Source organism: Hyperoodon ampullatus (genome assembly GCF_949752795.1).
Source record: "Hyperoodon ampullatus genome assembly, chromosome: X".
Lineage (NCBI taxonomy): Eukaryota > Metazoa > Chordata > Mammalia > Artiodactyla > Ziphiidae > Hyperoodon > Hyperoodon ampullatus.
The window spans coordinates 89,519,919-89,540,243 of NC_136913.1; the positions used below are offsets into that span (position 1 = coordinate 89,519,919).

General features: G+C 42.5%; 1 long non-coding RNA gene across 1 annotated transcript; it reads right to left on the reverse strand.

Annotated features, from left to right (window-relative positions):
• Window positions 1-6,327: 6,327 nt before the first annotated feature.
• LOC307069166 lies at window positions 6,328-12,401 on the reverse strand. Its single transcript, XR_013811483.1, has 3 exons — window positions 12,353-12,401; window positions 8,407-8,456; window positions 6,328-6,632 (listed from the first exon to the last, which is right to left on the reverse strand). It is a non-coding gene; the product is annotated as an uncharacterized lncRNA (long non-coding RNA).
• Between the last annotated feature and the right edge of the window lie 7,924 nt (window positions 12,402-20,325).

The following is a 20,325-nucleotide window of genomic DNA, read 5'->3' on the forward strand; positions in this document are numbered from 1 at the left end:
AGAAAACTAGATATAGAAACTATAAATGAGGGGAGCTCATACTGTGAGGTGGTGGTTTATCAACCTCATTTAAGATGAGGAAAAGAGAAGCTGAAAGGAGCTATCTCCCAAAGAGTCCCTTATCACAACTGACCTTTCTCCTGTATCACAGAGTCAAATTTGCACCCACTAGTTAATAATGCCCCAATGCTTTCTTAGCTAATGCATCTTGAGAAATCTGATGACAGGACAGGGGTGGCAGCAAAAATGAGAAATGGGTATTTCAGGGGCTCCATTCCTGTTCACTTTGGAAAGGGGTGGCTCTCCCTTCCCTGTGCAGATTCCCTAGATTGCTGCTACTACTGCTTCTGGACACCACCTGGCGGCAACAACAAGACTGTCCTTTGGGTTGACACTACCCTCTGGCTCCTCCCCAATTACAGAGAAAGCAGCTACTTATGAGAGTTCAGTACCAGGAGGCTTGGCACGGCCCAAGCCTTACCCTAGCTACATGCTAGGGGACACCAGAAGCCCAAGGACTCCCAGCTAACCTCCCCCTGACCTAAGAAATGGGAATCACCAGGGAAAGATGAAAAGCAATCTGGATGCCAGGGCATGTGAAAACACGGGAATTAGAAAGCCAGAAAGCCCACATAGCCTTTCAGAACTGAGGGCATTAATATGGGAGACACCTTCCTGGACACCTGATCCTGCCCCATCTCATGGCTTCAGATTGGAGATGATTTTTAAAAATGACTGAAATGACCTCAGTCCTTGAGGGTCCCATGTTCTTTGCAGATATATCATTAGTTCCTATCCTTGTGAACAGGACAAGGTTGGCAGGGGGATGATTTCATTTAAGTCAAGGTGTGGAGTGAAATGAATGCAGACCTGAGGGAGTCTGTCAGGAAGGAACTAGGGGTGAGAGGACAGGGTGTGCTGTGCGGGGGGATGGTGTGTGGAGGAGAGGAACAGGAAGCTGTGTGGGTAGGGGAGGCGGGGAGAAGGGGACAGGGCATGATGGTCGGGCAGGGGACTCACATCTAGATTGACAGGAAGCCTGGTAGGAACTGCAGACCCAGGGGTTTCACACAGAACCCTGGGCTGTGTGGTCCCAAGAGGAGAGGGCTGTTGAGGCTCTACTTACGCTGGCCTGTTCAATAGAAACAAAGGGGGGTCCCCCAGGCTGAGGCACTGAGGGAGGGCTAGGAGCCAGGCACTGCAAGAAGCCCGCTGCAGCCTTCCCTGGGCTGCCGCACTCAGAACCTGCCTTGAAGTGCTTCTCCTTCCAGAACCGCCCCCCTTAAGCTCCTCCCTGGTTCTTGCTCCTGCTCTGTCCATGACTCCACAACTGACCTTACAATCCACCTCAGCCACAGTCTCTCTAGGTGGAGCGGGTGGAGCACAGTCTCCTGTGCTCTGCCTCCACCCCTCCCCCACCCCCAGCAGTCCAGGTGTGCCTTAAACCTCAGCTCCTTTACCCTCATGGCCAGAAGGACGCTGGGAGAGCTCCTCTGCCTTGGACCCTTTAGCTGAGAACTGGCCAGGAGCAAAGGCTCAAGAGGCCCACTCCCTGCATCCCTCTGGGGCACTTCTGGGCCCCTGGCAGCCACCTCCATCTCTCTGGAGCCAAAGGGGACCCCTCCCGCACCCCTGGGCAGGAGGTAGCTCCAGTCAGGCCCCCAAAGCCACAGGGGCACCCAACATCCTCTGACTCTTGTAGGTTTGTAGCCTCTTTTGTATCCTCTAAATCTACCCTTGGAGGGAATCTGCCCACTCATTTATCCTAGATTAAAATATTACTCTTTCTGCTCACCTTTGCTCAATTTTACCCTATAAACACTTCTTGAATGATTTACCCAAATAAAGTTTATACTGTCATAATTTCTTTCTGGGACCAGGTAGAGTAAAAAGAAAAATAAATAAATGCTACACCTACCAGGGCCTTCCTTTTCACTGGAGTTAGCTCAGGGGTTCGGTATAGACCACTGCTTTGAAATCCTCTAATTCATTCCTTTTTCTTCCCGCCCCCAGTCCTTCTCTATGTCATATAAACTTGAAGTTGTCTAAATTTTTATTTCACCAAAATGATGCATACCCGATATTTTATTTCACTTTGTGTGACACTGGCTTTTCCTTATTTGGGAAGTATGTATTCTCCCTATTTGGAAGAGATGGGAGACCTGGGCATTCAGATCAGTCTGAGGGTTATAGCCAAAAGAAAGCTTTTAAATAATTTTGTTTCTGATAGCCTTCATTTAAGATTATGGGTTTTCTCCCTTCCTTTTTCCCTTCAGTCTCATTAGACGCTAAGAGATGAAATGAGTCTTTTGTCAGGAGAAACTAGCCTTTGAATGACCTTCTTTTGCGTTATCTCCCTCCTTCCAGATACTATTTTCCCTTGGTTTCCATGACACCTGTCTCACAGTTCCCACCCTAAGATCTTTTTGTGTGTGTGTGTAGTATGCGGGCCTTTCACTCTTGTGGCCTCTCCCGTTGTGGAGCACAGCCTCAGAGGCCATGGCTCACAGGCCCAGCTGCTCCGTGGCATGTGGGATCTTCCCGGACCGGGGCACGAACCCGTGTCCCCTGCATCGGCAGGCGAACTCTCAACCACTGTGCCACCAGGGAAGCCCTGAACGGTTTTATATCTTGACTGTGGTGGTTGTTACACAAATCTATACATGGGGTAAAACTGTATATAGCTACATGCACTCATGAAAATGAATGTGTGTAAAAAGTGATGACAACTGAATATGGTCTGTAGTCCAGTTAACAATACTGTACCAATATCAATTTCCTGGACTTGATATTTTATGGTAATTACATAAGATACTGTCATTGGGGGAAGCTTGGTGACAGGCACCTGAGCCTCTCAGCACTGCTTCTGCAACTTCCTGTGAGGCCATAATTATTTGAAAACAAAAGGGGGACTTCGCTGGTGGTCCAGTGGTTAAGACTCCAGGCTTCCAATGCAGAGGGCGTGGATTCAATCCCTGGTCAGGGAACTAAGATCCCACATGCCTCGCAGCCAAGAAATAATAATAATAAATAAAAGTATATAAAATGTAGCATTAAAATGTTTTTTAAAAATAAATAATAACAGGGCTTCCCTGGTGGCGCAGTGGTTGAGAGTCCGCCTGCCGATATAGGGGACACGGGTTCGTGCCCCGGTCTGGGAGAATCCCACATGCCGCGGAGCGGCTGCGCCCGTGGGCCATGGCTGCTGAGCCTGCGTGCCCGGAGCCTGTGCTCCGCGATGGGAGAGGCCACAACACTGAGAGGCCCATGTACCGCAAAAAAAATTTAAAAAATAAATAAATAAATAAATAAAAACAAAAAGTTTTTTTTAAAAAAGCTACTGTGGGATTTCCAGAGTTTCAAAAAGTAGCCTTGGTGACTTTAATTATTAGAATCATTCTGTGCTAGTTCCTTTTCATGCATTGCTGGAGTAGTTTAAAAATTCCTTTTCCTTTTGGCAAGTTTTGCAAACATGTGCTCAAAGGAAGTGCACTAGTGCTTCTTTTTAAAATTCTGACAGGTGTTTTATAATACAGTTTAAAATAAAATTACATGCACATGGTAAAAAAAGATCCTACTAAAAAAAAAAAAAAGATCAGTACTATGTTTTTAGACCCTAAAGACTTTCGCTTATATAGGTTATAGATCTACCAATATTTACTATATTCAAATTCAAAACTGAAAATATCTAAAAACATTTATTAATTCATTAAATAACAATAAACCCACATGTTAACATAAACAACATATCTTATTAAAATAACTATTTTCCAAAACAAAAACTAATTTAGAAATATTTTATATTTTTGAAAATCCCTGTAATACAAGACAGCTAGACTCTCGTATTTGCTTCATCATTGTGATACGATTGTGGTTATTTTGGTTGATGTGTATGAAGAAAATCCAACCTTATGGAGATATGTAGTGGGAAAAAGGAGGACTTCCCAGAACTTTGAATGTGTCTCAGGTGTCAGGTGTCTCCAGGGTCCCTAGGCCACACTTGAAGAACCACTGTGCTGGAGATACATACTGAAATATTTACAAAGGAAATGTTAGGATGTCTGAAATTTGCCTTAAAATACTCCAACACACACACATACACATATACACGTCAATTCTCATTGTACATGGTAGTCATGTTCAATAAAATTACCTTGAGCAGTGAACTAGCAAATGCTGAGTCACTGCTCCTAGCAGACAGACAGGGTAAGGTTCCTGCAAGCCCCTGGTCACATTCTCATCAACCAATCAACATATAACCTTGTTTCACTTGTGTTTCTGTTTAAAGGCACCTTATTTTATATTTCTTAAAATAATGAATTATATGCACTGTTTTTTCAAAATAAATTTATTTATTTATTTATTTTTTGCTGCATTGGGTCTTCGTTGCTGCACGTGGGCTTTCTCTAGTTGCAATGAGCAGGGTCTACTCTTCATTGCAGTGCACGGGCTTCTCATTGCAGTGGCTTCTCTTGTGGTGGAGTACGGGCTCTAGGCACGTGGGCTTCGGTAGTTGTGGCACATGGGCTCAGTATTTGTGGCTCACGGGCTCTAGAGCACAGGCTCAGTAGTTGGGACACAGGGGCTTAGCTGCTCCGCAGCTTGTGGGATCTTCCCAGACCAGGTCTCGAGCCCGTGTACCCTGCATTGGCAGGTGGGTTCCTAACCACTGTGTCACCAGGGAAGTCCCTGCACTGTTTCTTTATAATACCAAGAAGGGTCTAACATTTTCCTGACCCGGGTATCATGACCTTAAATTTCTTTGGCTCTCAGCCTCACAAAAATGTTGTTTACTATGCTTTGTAAAGTTTGGTTGCCATCTTATGAACCTACAGATTTAGCTGCTTTTCCATCTTTGCCATAGCTTCATCGCACACAAATGGTATTTTAGTGATTTCTGGAGTGGCGTCACATATAGGTTATCAAATTTCCTCTTCCCTTTTCTGGATGTACCATATTGTTAAATCAATAAATTGAACTCACAGTCAACATCACTAACTCATGCCTGAATGAAGCTTATCCAATGCATGCATTTTCTCTGTAAGGTACATCACAGCCTTCTTGCTGTGTCAGCTTCTGAACTCTGTTCACTCCCTTATATTCATTGAGGGTTATGGCATCCCAATTAATTTCTTCTTTTCCATCCCTAAGTTCTTCCATTACCTAAAGTAATTTCAAGTTCCATGTTTTTACTCATCCAACACCCTGGCCTGTCACTCCCTTGATCATCTTGTCTCCAATGACCTTCTTTCATGGTCATATCCTGAACTCTGTGATCACCTAGAATTCTTTAAACAGTGAACTTTAGTTTACTCCTGTCTCTCCAGCTCATTCTCTCTCTTATCCCCACTGCACTAACTCTTCAACCTTATCAAGACCTCCTTGATCCATCCATTTTCCTCCCAGCATGGCTTCCCATTTTACTTGTTTTTTACTCTATATCTTATAATCAATTGCTTCTACCTCTCTGACCAATATTCTCATCAAACCTTGTCCCCAAGATATCAGCTCTGAATCCACACAAGGATTGTCTTTTCTATCTTATGCTATGTGTTCTAAGAACTGATAATGAAAATATCATGGGTATAATGATCAGTACACTCTCATTTTGGTGGTTTTTCAATCTAATGCCACCTGGAAATCCTCCCACAAAACTTTAGTCAGTTCCTGCTCTCACTTCTCACAATAGCTCTTCCAAATCTTCATCACTGTCCTCAAGCCCAATACCTATTCCTGTTCCCAAAATTCTCAGTACACAGAATAAACTCTTTGTTAACAGGAAAAATAGAACTAAGGATGTGAATTCTAGTCACTTCCTGGTCTAGGTAAAGTGAGTAAGCGAAAGAAAGTACCACAGTCAACCAATTCTTGGGAGATCCATTACTGTCCAACCAACCTTCATATACTCTCTTATGTCCAGTACATGGGAAAGCCTGAGATTTTTAAAGATCCAGAGGAGGGAAGACGTCTCCTATTTTAGAGATTATAGTGCCCCACTACCCTTATGTCTAACATCAGCTCCTCTGTTGGAGTTTTGGATCTCATCCCTTCCCTTCTCAGAAATCTCATGCCTCACTCATCACCTCTCTCTTCTGTATCTTCAACCTTCTCTGTCTCCTAGCTCCTGCCCCATTAGCTGTGAACATTCTCAAGTCCCTACTATCTTAAAAAAAATCCTACCACAATCTTATGAGACCTTCCAGCTGCCATCTGATCTTTCCCTTTCCAAGCTTATTGGAAGTATAACATGCATTTACAATCTCTATTACTTCAACGCCCAACGTTCCAGTTATACATTGCTGTGTAATAAACCACCCGTAAACTTGGGACTGAAAACTAATCATTTTATTATTGCAATGAATGGGTGGGTGAGAAATTTGGGCAAGGCTTACTGGACAGTTTTTCTGCCCCACGTGGCATCTACTGGAGCCACTCGGTGGCATCCAGCTGGCGGCTAGGTTGATCTGGTGGAGCCAGGATGCTTCTGGTTTCCTTTATGCTTGGCGTCTTGGTGGGGATTTCTGGAACCATGGGTGCAGCCGGGCTTCTCTCTCTCTCTCCATGTCGTCTCACAATTTCTCCATGTGGTCTCTCTAGTAGGGTGATCAGACTTCTTAAATGATTGCTCGGAGCTCCAAAAGACCAAGGCAAAAGTTATAAGGCTTCTTATGACCTACTCTCATAAGTCAAGCACCATCACCTCCCTGCATTCTATCAGTTAAACGTATTTAGAGTCTTTACCAGATTCAAGACTAGGGGACTATACAGGAGTATGATTACTGGAAGGAATGGTTAACAGAAAACACATGTTAAAGTCTACCACACCCGTGCACTCCTCAAACTGCAATCTGGCAACACTCCTTGCCACTCCACCGAAATTGCAATTTCTGAGGTAAAGACTCAGTTGTTAAATCCAATGCCTGTTTTTCAGTACTTGCTTTGCTTGCTTGCTTTTTCTGCTGAACTGGACCCTACTGACCACTAACTCCTTCATGAAATTCTCCTCCCCTGACTTTTGTATACCACCTTTCCTTGTTTGTCTTTAATTTTTCTGTTTCTCAGTTTCCTAAAGTGACTCATTTCTTATGCCCTTAACTACTGGGCTTCATTATCAGTTCTCTTCTCACCCTGTACATGCTCTTTGGTTACATCATCTAGAACTATGGCCTCATCTATCACTTATCCACTGGAGATTCTCCATTATACATCTCCATCCCAGATCTCTCTCCAGTCCTCAGACTCAGATGTACTCTGACTGGATGTCCCACAGGTACCTCAAACATGGCCAAAGCTGAATTCATCTTCCCCCTAAACTTGCTCTCTCTCTTACATCCTCTATTTTGTATTGACCATCCTTCCAGATGTCCAAGGCAGAAATTTGGAAGTCATCCTTAACTCTACCCTCTAATTCCACCTCATATACTTTGTCACCAATCCCCAACCATTCAACCTGCTAAAAAGTTTTGCAATTTATCCACTCTTCTCCATCCCAGATACTAGATCTGGCAGAGGACTGGGTAGGGGCCTTGGCCTCTCATTCTGATCTGTGAATTATACAGAAGTTACATTTACTACAATAAACTCAGATAATTTTTTTAAAGTGGAGGTGACTAAGAGATAGCAGGACAGGGGATATTTAAAAAGTGAATCTCCTTATGGAAAAAGGCACTCAGGTTTGTGGAAGCAGGACCCTGCCTGTCCAGAGTGAACTCATTTTAGCTCATGGGAAAGCCCAGGTGGGGGCTTATCAAGCTTCTCATACCTCCAAACCTGTCATCCTGAAACTTCATCACATTTAGCTTATCTGGTTATAAAACTGCCTTTTTCAAGTCACATCATTGAGAGCTAACATCTGGATATAATCTGGGTATAATTTCTTATTACCTGACTAGAAGAGTCTTGCTATATTGGCCACAGGTTATACAATAGTGACCAGGCAGGTTCTGGCTTCCAATAAATGACCGAGTAGCTTCTATCAAGCCACCTTTCCTTCAGATATAACAATATACTCTGGACAAAATATTAAAAAACAACTACCTGAAAGTACTGACAAACAACCTGAAGCATGCAGAAACTGGAAAAGAAACTACAGTTAAAGGACAGGATTAGAACTAGGTGAGATTCACAATTTTTAAGGCTTTTAGCCACAGAGCAGGCCCCAATCAGTCACCGGATAGGTTGCAAAACTGAGTCTTTCCCGGAAGACAGAATTCAGGATTTCAGCAGCTGGAGCCTATGGAGGTAAAATACTGGAATGGAGAGATCTTGACAGGTGGAGCCCTAAATTCTGTGTATAAACTCTGTCCAACTCTCTGGCCAACCTCTGAACCATGCACGCACAGGGCAGTCTCCAAATAGCTCAGATAAAACTGAAAGAACTGAATAGAAATTTCAGGTGGTACTTACTGCGGGGGAAATTGAGTATGGAGTTTGAGTTCTGTCAAGTTGACTACCTGCTAAAACAAAAAAAAATCAATACTCTTCAGAGGGACACAATGGAATCCAGATTCTCGACAACATGTCCTCTGACAAATCCAAATGACTGGGCATATCGGAAACAGAAAAATGTGACCCATACTGAAGAAAAAAGGTAATCAATGAAGACTAGCCCCCAAGATGATGTAGATGTTGGAATTAACAGAGAGGAGTTTTTAAGCAGCTATTATACCTATGTCCAAGGATACAGAGGAAAACATGCTCAAAATGAACAGCAACCTGTTGCATTCCATCCAGGTAGAGATGATCAATATGTAGATATGGGCAACTGATTCAAGGTGTAGAAGAGACATGGCAAGACTGGCCAGGAGCTACAGTACCCACTGACATCCCCTTAGTTCAGATTCTCATTGTTTCTCATGTAGACTATTAAAACAGTCTCATAAGTTATCTTTCTGCTTCTGGTTACTATTTACTATGACCCCCCCCACACACACACACAAACCCTAAGCACACCTACATTGATTCCAGAATTAACTTTTAGAATACAGCTTTAATCAGGACTTTATTGGTTGCAAGTGACAGAAACACAACTTTGACTTGAACACAAGAGGGAATTTATTGGAAGTCTCACATAATCATACAAAGGGCAAGGATGTGGATGGGCCTCAAGGACAAGACCAGAGACTTGAACACTAATAGGAATTTACAGCTCATCCTGCATGCTGACTGCATTTTCTCAGACAAGCTTCCCCCTTGGAGTTGTAAAAGGGCCACCAATAGGTCCTGGCCACACATCTCCAAGCTGTGCCACGAAAGTGGGACACAATACTTTCCCCCATTTAAGTTGGTTTAAAAAAATTGAAGAGAAGGATTCTGATTGTTCTGATCTAGATCACACACCCATATGCCAACCAATCAAATCAACTGAGACTGGGGAGATGACAGGGTACTTGGACTGGAAACACCAACTAGTACTCCATGGCTGGACAGGAGAGGAGCAGCGCTCCCCCTGAAAAAATAGGGTTTTGTTTCCAAGGGAAGGGAAAGACCCTGGGTAAACAAACAAAAATAATAAAGGTCCAACAGGTTTCTTGTGTTCTCTACCTCAACTCCTGGTAACCCCATCCTCCTTGCAATCACCCATGGCAGAGTTCTGGAACTTCTCTTATAGCAGAGACTGCCAGTTGTCCCCAGTATCTGTTCTTTCCTTCTCTCCACACGGCATTTTGCTGCTTAGAACATGAACGTGATGACTAAAGCTCTATCTTGTACCATGGGGACAAGTGTCACACTGTGGAGATGACAGGCCATTAAGCCTTCTAGGGTTTAATGAATTTCTTTCTTTAATGAAAGAGAAATGAATTTCTATCCTGTTTAATCCACTGTTATTTTGGATGTCTGATAGCTCACAGCTGAACCTAATCCTAACACCCTCACTCCCCACATCTAATCAAGGCAAAACAATCTAGAAGTTAAGAGTGGCATGCAGTGAAACAGGTTAGAGTGGGTTAGAACCAACCACCTGGACTTAAATCTAGGCTCTGTCGTTTACCCGCTCTGTGATCCTCTGCAAATTGCTTTATGTCTCTGTACCTCAGTTTCCTCAGGCATAAAATGAGGTCAATAATGTTATCTACCCCATAGATCGGTTGTGAGAATTACGTGAGATAATTCACATAAGCACTGAGAGTAGCGCCTGGCACATAATAAAAGCTCACTGAGTGTTAGCTACCATTTTCAATGCCTGCCAATTTTACCTACTAAAAGTCCTGGAAGACAGTCCATACCTCCACTGCCCAAGTGCCACTTTATTCCACTCCAAGGAGCCCTGCCTCCAGTCCTATTCCTCCACAGCATTCTCCACACTGCCTCACCCTGACTTTTCTAGAGCACCCCGATCTGACCAGGTCACTCCTTTTTTGTGTGTGTGTGTGTTTTTTGTGTGTTTTTTTTTTTTTTTTTTTTCTGTACGCGGGCCTCTCACTGCTGTGGCCTCTCCCGTTGCGGAGCACAGGCTCTGGACGCGCAGGCTCAGTGGCCATGGCTCACGGGCCTAGCCGCTCTGCGGCATGTGGGATCTTCCCAGACCGGGGCACGAACCCGTGTCCCCTGCATCGGCAGTCGGACTCTCAACCACTGCGCCACCAGGGAAGCCCCAGGTCACTCCTTTTTGAAACCTCTTGATGACTCCCCATTATCTACAGAATGAAGTCTTAACTCCACAGCTGGGTGACCAAGACCTTTTTGGATGAGGGGCCAACTGGCCTTTCTAGGCTCACCACCTGCCACTCCTCCACCACTGAGCACACCCTGGCTGTAGCACTGAGCTATCCTCTACCACCACTTCCTTACCTGCCTCAAGAGTGTCAACCACTCCCACTCCCTCTCTCCTGAACTCTTTCCTCTCTTGGCTTCTGTGGCACCACACTGTCCTGATTTTTTTCCAGTCTCCCCGGCTGTTCCTTTTTCATCTTTCTCATGGGCTTCTCATTTTCCACTCCCTTGGTAAGTGTCAGGGTTCCCTCCTTAGTCCGCTCCCTGTTTCACTGCATGTCCTCTCCCGAGTGATGGCATCTACCCTCAGGCTTTCAAGCTCCACCTACACGCTGTGATCCCTTGATCTTCACTCCTGACCGCCGACCTGGGCTCTGGTCTCACACATCCTCCTGAAGACCACATGGACACAACCTTCGCATGTCCAAAGTGGAACTCATCTTCCACCCCAAACTCGCTTCTCCTCTTTGCACTGAATCTACTGGTGGCACTACCATTACCCAAGCCAGAAACGTTCATTCTCTACATCTAAGAAATTACCAAATACTGCCAAATTCACATCCTCAGTAACTCTCCAGTCTGTCTTCTCCTCTCCATACTCACCACCATTGCTTTAGTCTGGCACTCCTCCTCTGTAGTATCAACTCAGCAATAGCCCCTTCTCTGCCTCCAATCCAAATGATGACATGTGTCACCTACCTACAGTGATAACCTTATCATGCCACTGCCCTGCCTGAAACTCTTCACTGGTTCCCAGTGCCCAGTCAGACAAAATTATTCCTTTCCCCATAGTTGTTAAATACCTACTATGTACCAGGGACTACGTTAAGTATTGGGTTGGCCAAAAAGTTTGTTCGGGTTTTTCCGTAAGGTGTTACAGATTACAACGTTGACTATGAACTGGCCCCTGCCTTCTAAGGAATTTGTCACCTATCTGGGAAGACAGATACACAACCACATACTAATAACATAGTGTATTAAGTCTTGTGATAGATATATTCACAGAGCATTACAGGAGCATAAGACTGAGTTCCTTGAAGCAGAGACTTGGGTCTTCCTAATCTTTGTATCCCCAACATCTGGTACCAGGTCTGATTCAGTAGAGAATTGTTTTTGAATACTGAACTGATGATCCTCTCTGATCCTCAGTTTCCCTCTATGTAAAATGGCTCACAGCTCATATATCAAATGAATTAAATCTTTGAACTTTGTTTGAATCCAGATTTGAATGAACCAAATGCAATTTTAAAAATGAGACAACTAGGTAAATTTGAATACTTGGTATATATTTGATAATGTTAGGATATTATGGCTTGGGTTTTTTTAAGTGTTATAATGATACTGTGGTGTGTTTAAAAGTCCTTACCTTTTAGAAGAATGTAAGAAAGTATTTAAAAACAAAATTATGCAGTGAAAAATTATCTGGGATTTGCCTGAAAATAATCCAGTGGTGTTGGATGGGGGGTATAGCTGAAACAAGCCTGGCCACGCCTATGTTAATAATTGCTGAAGCAAGATGATGGACAAAATAAATGACAAAATTAATCTCTCAGGGTTCTGTGGCAATTCAACAACATGATTATATAAAGTTTCTGATACAGTGCCTGCTGTCTCAAAAAATGTTAGTTTTGCTTCTCACCTCACTCTTTTAATTCCATCCAGGGCACAGCAGGAGAAACAAGTCGGTGGTGTGGAGTTAGAAGCCCAACATGCAAAGAACTGGAAATATACTCAGCATCGTTTCTCTCCTCTGCCTGGTAAAGATAGAGTGGCTTGAGCGCTAGATGACTCCAAAGCAGCCTTGGGTAGGAATAGCAGTGCTCCAAAACCAGCAGAACAAAGGGGAAGAAATCATGGCTTGAATTTCTGTGGAGAGGAGAGAAAAACTGCGTCAGACATAAACATGAACTCTTGGCTGGAAAGGGCTCCTCTTTTCCTCTGCTACTTGAATCCCTGTACAGTACTGCCACCTGGTGGCTCTCTAGCATCGCTTTACCTAGTTCCTGGATGCAGTTGGCTCTCATAGATCTGACTGCACTGAAAATTCTAGAAGGGAACAGCCCCTCTCAACCAAATGTTCCCTGAATTGCTCAAAGTTGAGGATAACATATCATATCCCTCATGTCCTGCAAAGTGCCTTGTACTCAAGCTCTGTTATAGCACCTCTCACTACATTAGGATTGTTTACCAGTGAACATTCATTCACTTAACAAAATTACTAGGCATGGGAGACACAAGAGTGAACAGTTGAATTCTGTTTAATTGAGCATATAAACAGAGTTAAACATGTAAACAGAAAATTAAAATAATCACCTTCCCACCCAGTATAAAATTAGTTACATTTAACATTTGTTGAACATTTACTATATGCCAGGAACTTGTCTAAGTCCTTTATGTACACATGTATTAACTCATTTAACTCTTACAGTAATTCTATGAGACAGATACTATCCTGCAGAGGCACAGAAAGGTTAGGCAAATTGCCCAAGGTCACAGAGCTAGGAAATGTTAGGGCTCAGATTCAAGCCTGACCTGGGTCCAGAGCCCCTGCTCTAGTTTAAAAAAAATACCACTGTGCCTCCACCCTCCCCAGTGCCTGTTTGATGAGTGAATAAATAAAAACCTTGGACCTCTGAAACCCAAGGAGAGAAAAGCTCAGGTAGTAGAATCTACTCCCAGGAGGTTAAGCTGATCAAGGACTTGATTCCATCCCTCTGAATCTCACCTAGGCCCTGGGGGTTCTCTCTGTGGGATCCCTGCCTCTATTGCAGTGACCTGTTTAATGTTCTGTCTCTCAAACATAAACAAAAAACACTCCATACAATTCTTCCTAACATATGGAAACATGCTGGCATTTTCAATAATATGCTACCAAATTCTAAAGGTGAACTGAACAGAAATAAACAAAGCAATTGCAGGAAGCATTCAAAAACAATTTCAATTCTGACCATACCGACATGGTTTCCAGCTTTGTGCATTTGGTATCTGGATTCATGGCTGGACTCAGATTAAAAATCTGGCTGCCTTAGGGATATAAGGTACAACATGATAAATACAATTAACACTGCTGTATGTTATATATGAAAGTTGTTAAGAGAGTAAATCCTAAGCCTTCTCATCACAAAGAACACTGTTTTTTCTATTTCTTTAATTCTGTACCTATATGAGATGACGGATGTTCACTAAACTTATTGTGATAATCACTTCATGATATACGTAAATCAAATCATTATACTGTATACCTTAAACTTATACAGCGGTGTATGTCACTTATACCTCAAAACTGGAAGAAAAAAAATATTGGTGAGCACTTACTCTGTGCAAAGCATTGTATTTTGCACTATTGATGCATTATCCCATTTAATCTTCTCACCAAACCTGTGAGGCAGGAAGGTACCCCTATTTCACAGATAAATAGGGTCAGAGAGGTTAAATTGCCCAGGATCATACAGCTAATAAGCATATAAGCAGAAAGTCTGGGATTTGAACTTAAGCAGTCTGACATCAGAACCTGAATTCTTGACCATTATGATATACTGCCTCCCCCATTTTTTTTTATCATTGCCTAGTCTCTGGCTTTCTCCCAGGGATAAGCCTGGGATATATTCTTACAGTGGCTCAGTGAGGGGAATTAATTACAGATATCTCAATTGGTTGCATTAAATTTAACTGCTTTCCTACTCACCACACATTTTCTTCAACTAACCAACATGCACCCATTCTTGCAGGATCAGATCAAGCCCGTGCCTCCTGCAGGAAGCCTTCCCTGATCTCTCCAGCCCACTACTCATTGGTTCATTCAGTAAGTGTTTGTTTCCCCCTTTTTAATATCATTCTCTCCCAAATTCCTTCTCAAGGAAAGGTCCAAGTCAAATAAACTTTCTGGGGAATATGGTGAACAGTAAAGGGGAACTGGTGGCCCATCTCTGCAGAAGTTTGGCTCAAACATATCTCCAGGTTTTCAGATGCCTATGAGCACAGAAAGAAACAACCTAGTTGGGGAAAAAACAACATTATCTCACTGGCTGCCCATAGTTTTCATCCACTGTCCTACTCATGATCGTAGCCCAGCCTCAGTCCAGGACAGTCTTTTAGAGTCCTGAAGACACAGGAAGAGGCCATCTTCAGCATTTTCATTGTTAGTCCAAATCCTGCCCACTGCTAAGAAGTTCTGACCCAAATATCCACACAAGATTGTTATTTTAGATGGAGATCTGATTGTACCCTAAACAGAATAAAAATCTGTGAGTAGGAGCTTTCAGAATGGCATAGTAGGAACCTGTGAAGATCCACTCTTGCAAAACAGCAATGAGAACACTGGCAAAAAGTGTTAAAATCAAATTTTTCAGAACTATGGAAATGATTCAAAAGTTTGCAGACAATCTGAGGAGCATTTATTCAAGAAAACTACTGAGTCCTGCTAAGAACACTGAGCTTTGGGGCCTTTTAACTTGCCCTATTTCAACCCCCTCTCTCCTGTTCAGCGGTAGCCTTGAAAACCAGCAGCCTCACACCCATGGTAAAAGGCCATGAAAGCCAGCTGCCTGACAGTCACTGGTGGGGGCAGAACAGCCTGGAGCTCCTCAAAAACTCCCATCCTCAGAGCACTATGACTATTTGATCGGTCAGCTCCCTGAAAAAGCCTCTTTCCCATGGCTTGTAGTTATTTGACATGACTCAGCAGGGTGTGAGACAGTGGGAAAAGCCCTATTTACAGGGCATTTGCCAGACATTATCAGTGGCAATTGTTTAACACCACAGCTGCTCAGGCCATGATACCTGTTGGGAAAAACAAAAGACTGACCAAAAGACTTAAAAGGAAGATCTGGAGAATGAGATGTCCAAAAAGGTCTTTGAAAAGCTACAATACATTTCTGAGGATCTAAAAGTACACACACATTAAGGGCTGTGCACATGCCCAGGAAAGACATTAGAAGGCTCCCATGTCTCACCTCTGGCTAACCTTGAGAGTCTGTGAAAACAGGAAGTGAAGGCTAAGGCATAATTGTGAACCGCTTACCAGAGCACTGACAGTGTACCACAATACACGCAGAGCCTTTCTGCAAAAAGTGGGAGGGTTATTGGTTCAAGACACTTTAGAAAACCTCTGACCAATTATTAGCTGACAACTAAGCCACAGTGATATAACTGGGCAAGACTTCAGTGGCTACACACAACAGGAAATACAGATTTTACAGAATTAGTCCAAGAAAGACACTAAACAAAGAGCAACAACAACAAACCCTTGCAGTGTGAATGTGATTTCCAGAGTTGCCACAGTATTCAAAATGTCCCCCCCGCCTTTTTTTTTGTGGTATGTGGTATGCGGGCCTCTCACTGTTGTGGCCTCTCCTGTTGCGGAGCACAGGCTCTGGATGTGCAGGCTCAGCGGCCATGGCTCACGGGCCTAGCCGCTCCGCAGCATGTGGGATCTTCCCGGACCGGGGCATGAAACCGTGTCCCCTGCATCGGCAGGCGGACTCTCAACCACTGTGCCACCAGGGAAGCCCCCAAAATGTCCACTTTTAAACAGAAAAACATGAGACACACGAAAGAAAGAAAGAAAGAAAAGAAAGAAAAAGAAAGAAAGAAAGAAAGGGAGAGAGAAAGGGAGGGAGGGAGGAAGGAAGGCCCAAATGCAGGAAAAATATCAGTCAATAGAAACTCCCTGAGGAAGCTGAGACATTAGACTTACTAGACAAAGGCTTCATATAACCTATTATAAGTGTGTTGAAAGAACTAATTAAATCAAACCATGTACAGAGACTTAAAAGTATGATAAGGATGTTTCACCATACAGAGAATATCAATAAAGAGACAGAAATTATTAAAAAGAGCCAAACAGAAATTTTGGAGTTGAAAAGTCCAATAAATAAAATATTCACTGAAGGGGCTCAACAGCAGACTTGAGCTGGCGGAAAAAAGAATCATCAAAATTGAGGACAAGTCAATTGAGATTGGCCAGACTGCAGAACGGAAAGAAAAAAGAATGAAGAAAAATGCACAGAGCTTCAGAGACCTATGAGCATACCAACATACACATAATGAGTCCCAGAAGGAGAGGAGAAAGAGAAAGGGACAGAAAGTATATTTGAAGAAAATATGCTTGAAATTCTCCAAATTTGATGAAAAACATTAATCTATACATCCGTGAAGCTCAACAAATTCCAAGATAAACTCAAAGGAATTCACACCTAGACACATCATAAGACCAGAAACAAGACAAGGATCTCCATTCTTGCCACTTCTATTCCACATTGTGCTGGAGGTTCTAGCCAGGGCAATGAGGGAGAAAAAGATATAAAAAGCATCCGTGTTGGAAAGGAAGAAGTATTTGTAGGTGGCATGATCTTTTACATATAAAATCAAAAGAATTCACAAAAATCCAATACAAAAATCAAAATACATTTAAATACAGTAGCGATGGACACTCCAAACAGGAAATTAATAAAACAATTCCGTTTATAATAGCATAAAAATTACTTAGGAACTAATTTAACAAAAGAAGTGCAAGACTTGTATACTGAAAACTACAAAACAATGTTTAAATAAATACAAACAATCCCGTGCCCATGGATCAGAAGACTTAATATTGTTAATATGGCAATACTCCATAAATTGTTCTACAGATTCAATGCAATCCCTATCAAACTCCTTGCTGTCTTGCAGAAATGGATGAGATGATCCTAAAATCACATGAAAATTCAAAGGGTCCAAACAGCCAAAACAATCTTGAAAAAAAAAAGGAAGAAGTAAGTAATAGGACTCAGAATTCATGCTTTCAAAAATTATCCCAAAGCTATAGTAATTAAGACTGGTACTGGCGGAGGATTAACATAGAGATCAGTGGAATAGAATTGAGAGTCCAGAAATAAACTCGGACCTTTATTTTCAACAAGGGTGCCAAAATCATTCAATAAGAAAGAATAGTCTTTTCAACAGATGGTGCTGGAACAACTAGATATTAACAGGCAAAAGAATGAAGTTGGACTTCTACTTCACGTTATATGCAAAAAGTAACTCAAAATTGATCAAAGACCTAAATGTAAGAGATTAAAATATAAAACTAGAGGAAAACATAGGTGTCAATCTTCCCAATCTTAGATTAGGCAGTTGTGTCTTAGACATGATTCCAAAAGCACAAGCGATGGCTTGTAATTGAGATTTGTTTTTAGTAAAAGATTAAAACAACCAAAATAAAACTCCTGAAAACACTCTCTTAGATAAAGTTCCTTAATTCTTTGGGTCTGTTCAGCATGTTTGGCTTCTCTAACACCTATTTATTATGCATGTGGGGTGCCACTCACGTCTCCCCTTAGGCTTCTGATGGTACATACACACAAGGGTCTGTTTTAATAATTTTAATAATAATAAAAATGACAGATATAACACCTAACATTTAAACAGCACTTACTGTTTAAACATGGATGAATCTAGACACTATCATACTAAGTGAAGTCAGACAGAGAAAGACAAATATCATATATCACTTATATGTGGAACCTAAAAAAAATGATACAAATGAACTTATTCACAAAACAGAAACAGGGAATTCCCTGGTGGTCCAGTGGTTAGGATTCCATGCTGCCACTGCAGGGGGCACAGGTTCGATCCCTGGTTGGGGAACTAAGATCCTGCATGCCACGCTGCACAGCCAAAACCAACCAACCAAACAAACAACCCAAAACAAAACAGAAACAGACTCACAGACTTCGAAAACAAACTTACGGTTACCAAAGGGGAAAGGTGGGGGAGGGATATATTAGGAGTTTGGGATTAACATATACACACTACTATATATAAAATACATAATCAACAAGGACCTACTGTATAGCACAGGGAGATCTACTCAATATTCTGTAATGACCTATATGGGAAAAGAACCTGAAAAAGAATGGATATATGTATATGTATAACTGAATCACTTTTCTGTACACCTGAAACTAACAAAACATTGTAAATCAACTATACTCTAATACAAAAAAAGAATAAAATAAACAGCACTTACTGTTTGCCAGGCACCATCCTAAGTGCTTCACCTATATTAACTCTGCAAATCCCCCTAACAACTCTCTATTTTACAGATAAGAAAACTACAACACAGAGAGGTTTAATACCTTGCCCAGAGTCATCAAAGCCTATGGGGTGTGGAGCCCAAACTGCAACACAGGCAGTCTTCCTCCGGAGTCTGTGCTCTTCATCTGGGCAAGCTCCCTTAACTCCTCAAATGGAGGTTTTTATAAACCATGTGGCTTGGGACTAGACTGAGGCCAAAGTGCATTTCCTACTCCCACTGCCCCAGATTTTAAATCTTACAAACTGTACCTTCAGGTACCACAGACAAGGAGATACTTTTCCTATATAAATTTAGTCAAAATCACTTTGGCCCTGGGTGTGGGAATCAGGAAGAAGAAAGATTGGAGTAGAGCTAAGGAAAAGATACCTTTTTCAGAACCGAATAAGCAAAGGCAAGGAAACAAAAGATCACTATGTCAAGGGAGGAAGAATTCAGATTGGGAAGGGAGGGCATATAGGATTTTCCTTAGTGAGATTTGAGGTAGGAGTTGTCGGGATGATGGCCACAGGCCAGTAAGTACAGGGGCTAAAATATATATGGTTTTATCCATCATATTTCCTGTTTTTCAGCCACACCTATGGCCTCCATTACCTGGGGTCAGCTCTACTGAGAGAGCAGGACCTCTTGGGCAACCGTAGACCCCAGCCACATTGTCCCACTGTGATGCCCCCAGCAAGGCCAATAAAAGGCAGCCATTAGTAATGAGCTCTTTTTTTTTCTTTTAAAGAAATACTAACTTTCCCAAGGTTTTTACATAAAATGACATTTTGTGCCCAGCACATCATATTTTTCTTTTATCAGCACATTAATGCAAGAGTTCAGTGGGAGCTGTCTCAGAGTCCTCAGAATTGCTACCAGGGAAAGATAAGTGGTGCAAGAGAGCAGTGGAAAAATACAAGCGCAGGAAAAGCTGGGGTTTTCTGGCTTTGTGTTTCTCCTTTCATGCATCAAAGCAATGCATGAGATAAGGACTTGTGATAAGTAAACAATACCCATGCCCCCTAAGGTCATTGCTATCATCCCTGTACATGAATGCCTATTTACCCCAATTGCTTATTATTTCAGTAAATATTTACTGAGTGCCTACTATGTGCCAGGCACTGCTCCAGGCACTGGGGAATGCAGTAGTGAATGAAACAGATACCAAAGGTTTTCACTCATGAAGCATACTACATCCTCCTGCTTTTCCTCTCCCCCGCTTCCTCTTCTTCTCCTTCATCTAGTGGAAAACATCAAGCTGTGAATTAGGAGACCCGGGTTCTGGCCCTAGCTCTGCCACTGACTGGATATATGATCTTCATTAGCATCTCCAGGCTCAGGTGTCCTCTCTGCAGATCCTAAAGATGAACAAAACATCCCTCTTGGAGCTGTGAGGAACCCCCAAATCAATCTAATATAGATTCTGTTTTCCAGGGGCTCACAGACTGGTGGGAGGGCCAGACACATGCCCAGATAACTATAATGCAAACTGAAGGTGGCAGAAAAGAGAAACAAGGAAAGGTTATGAAGAGGAGAACACGAGATCTAGGGTTCCA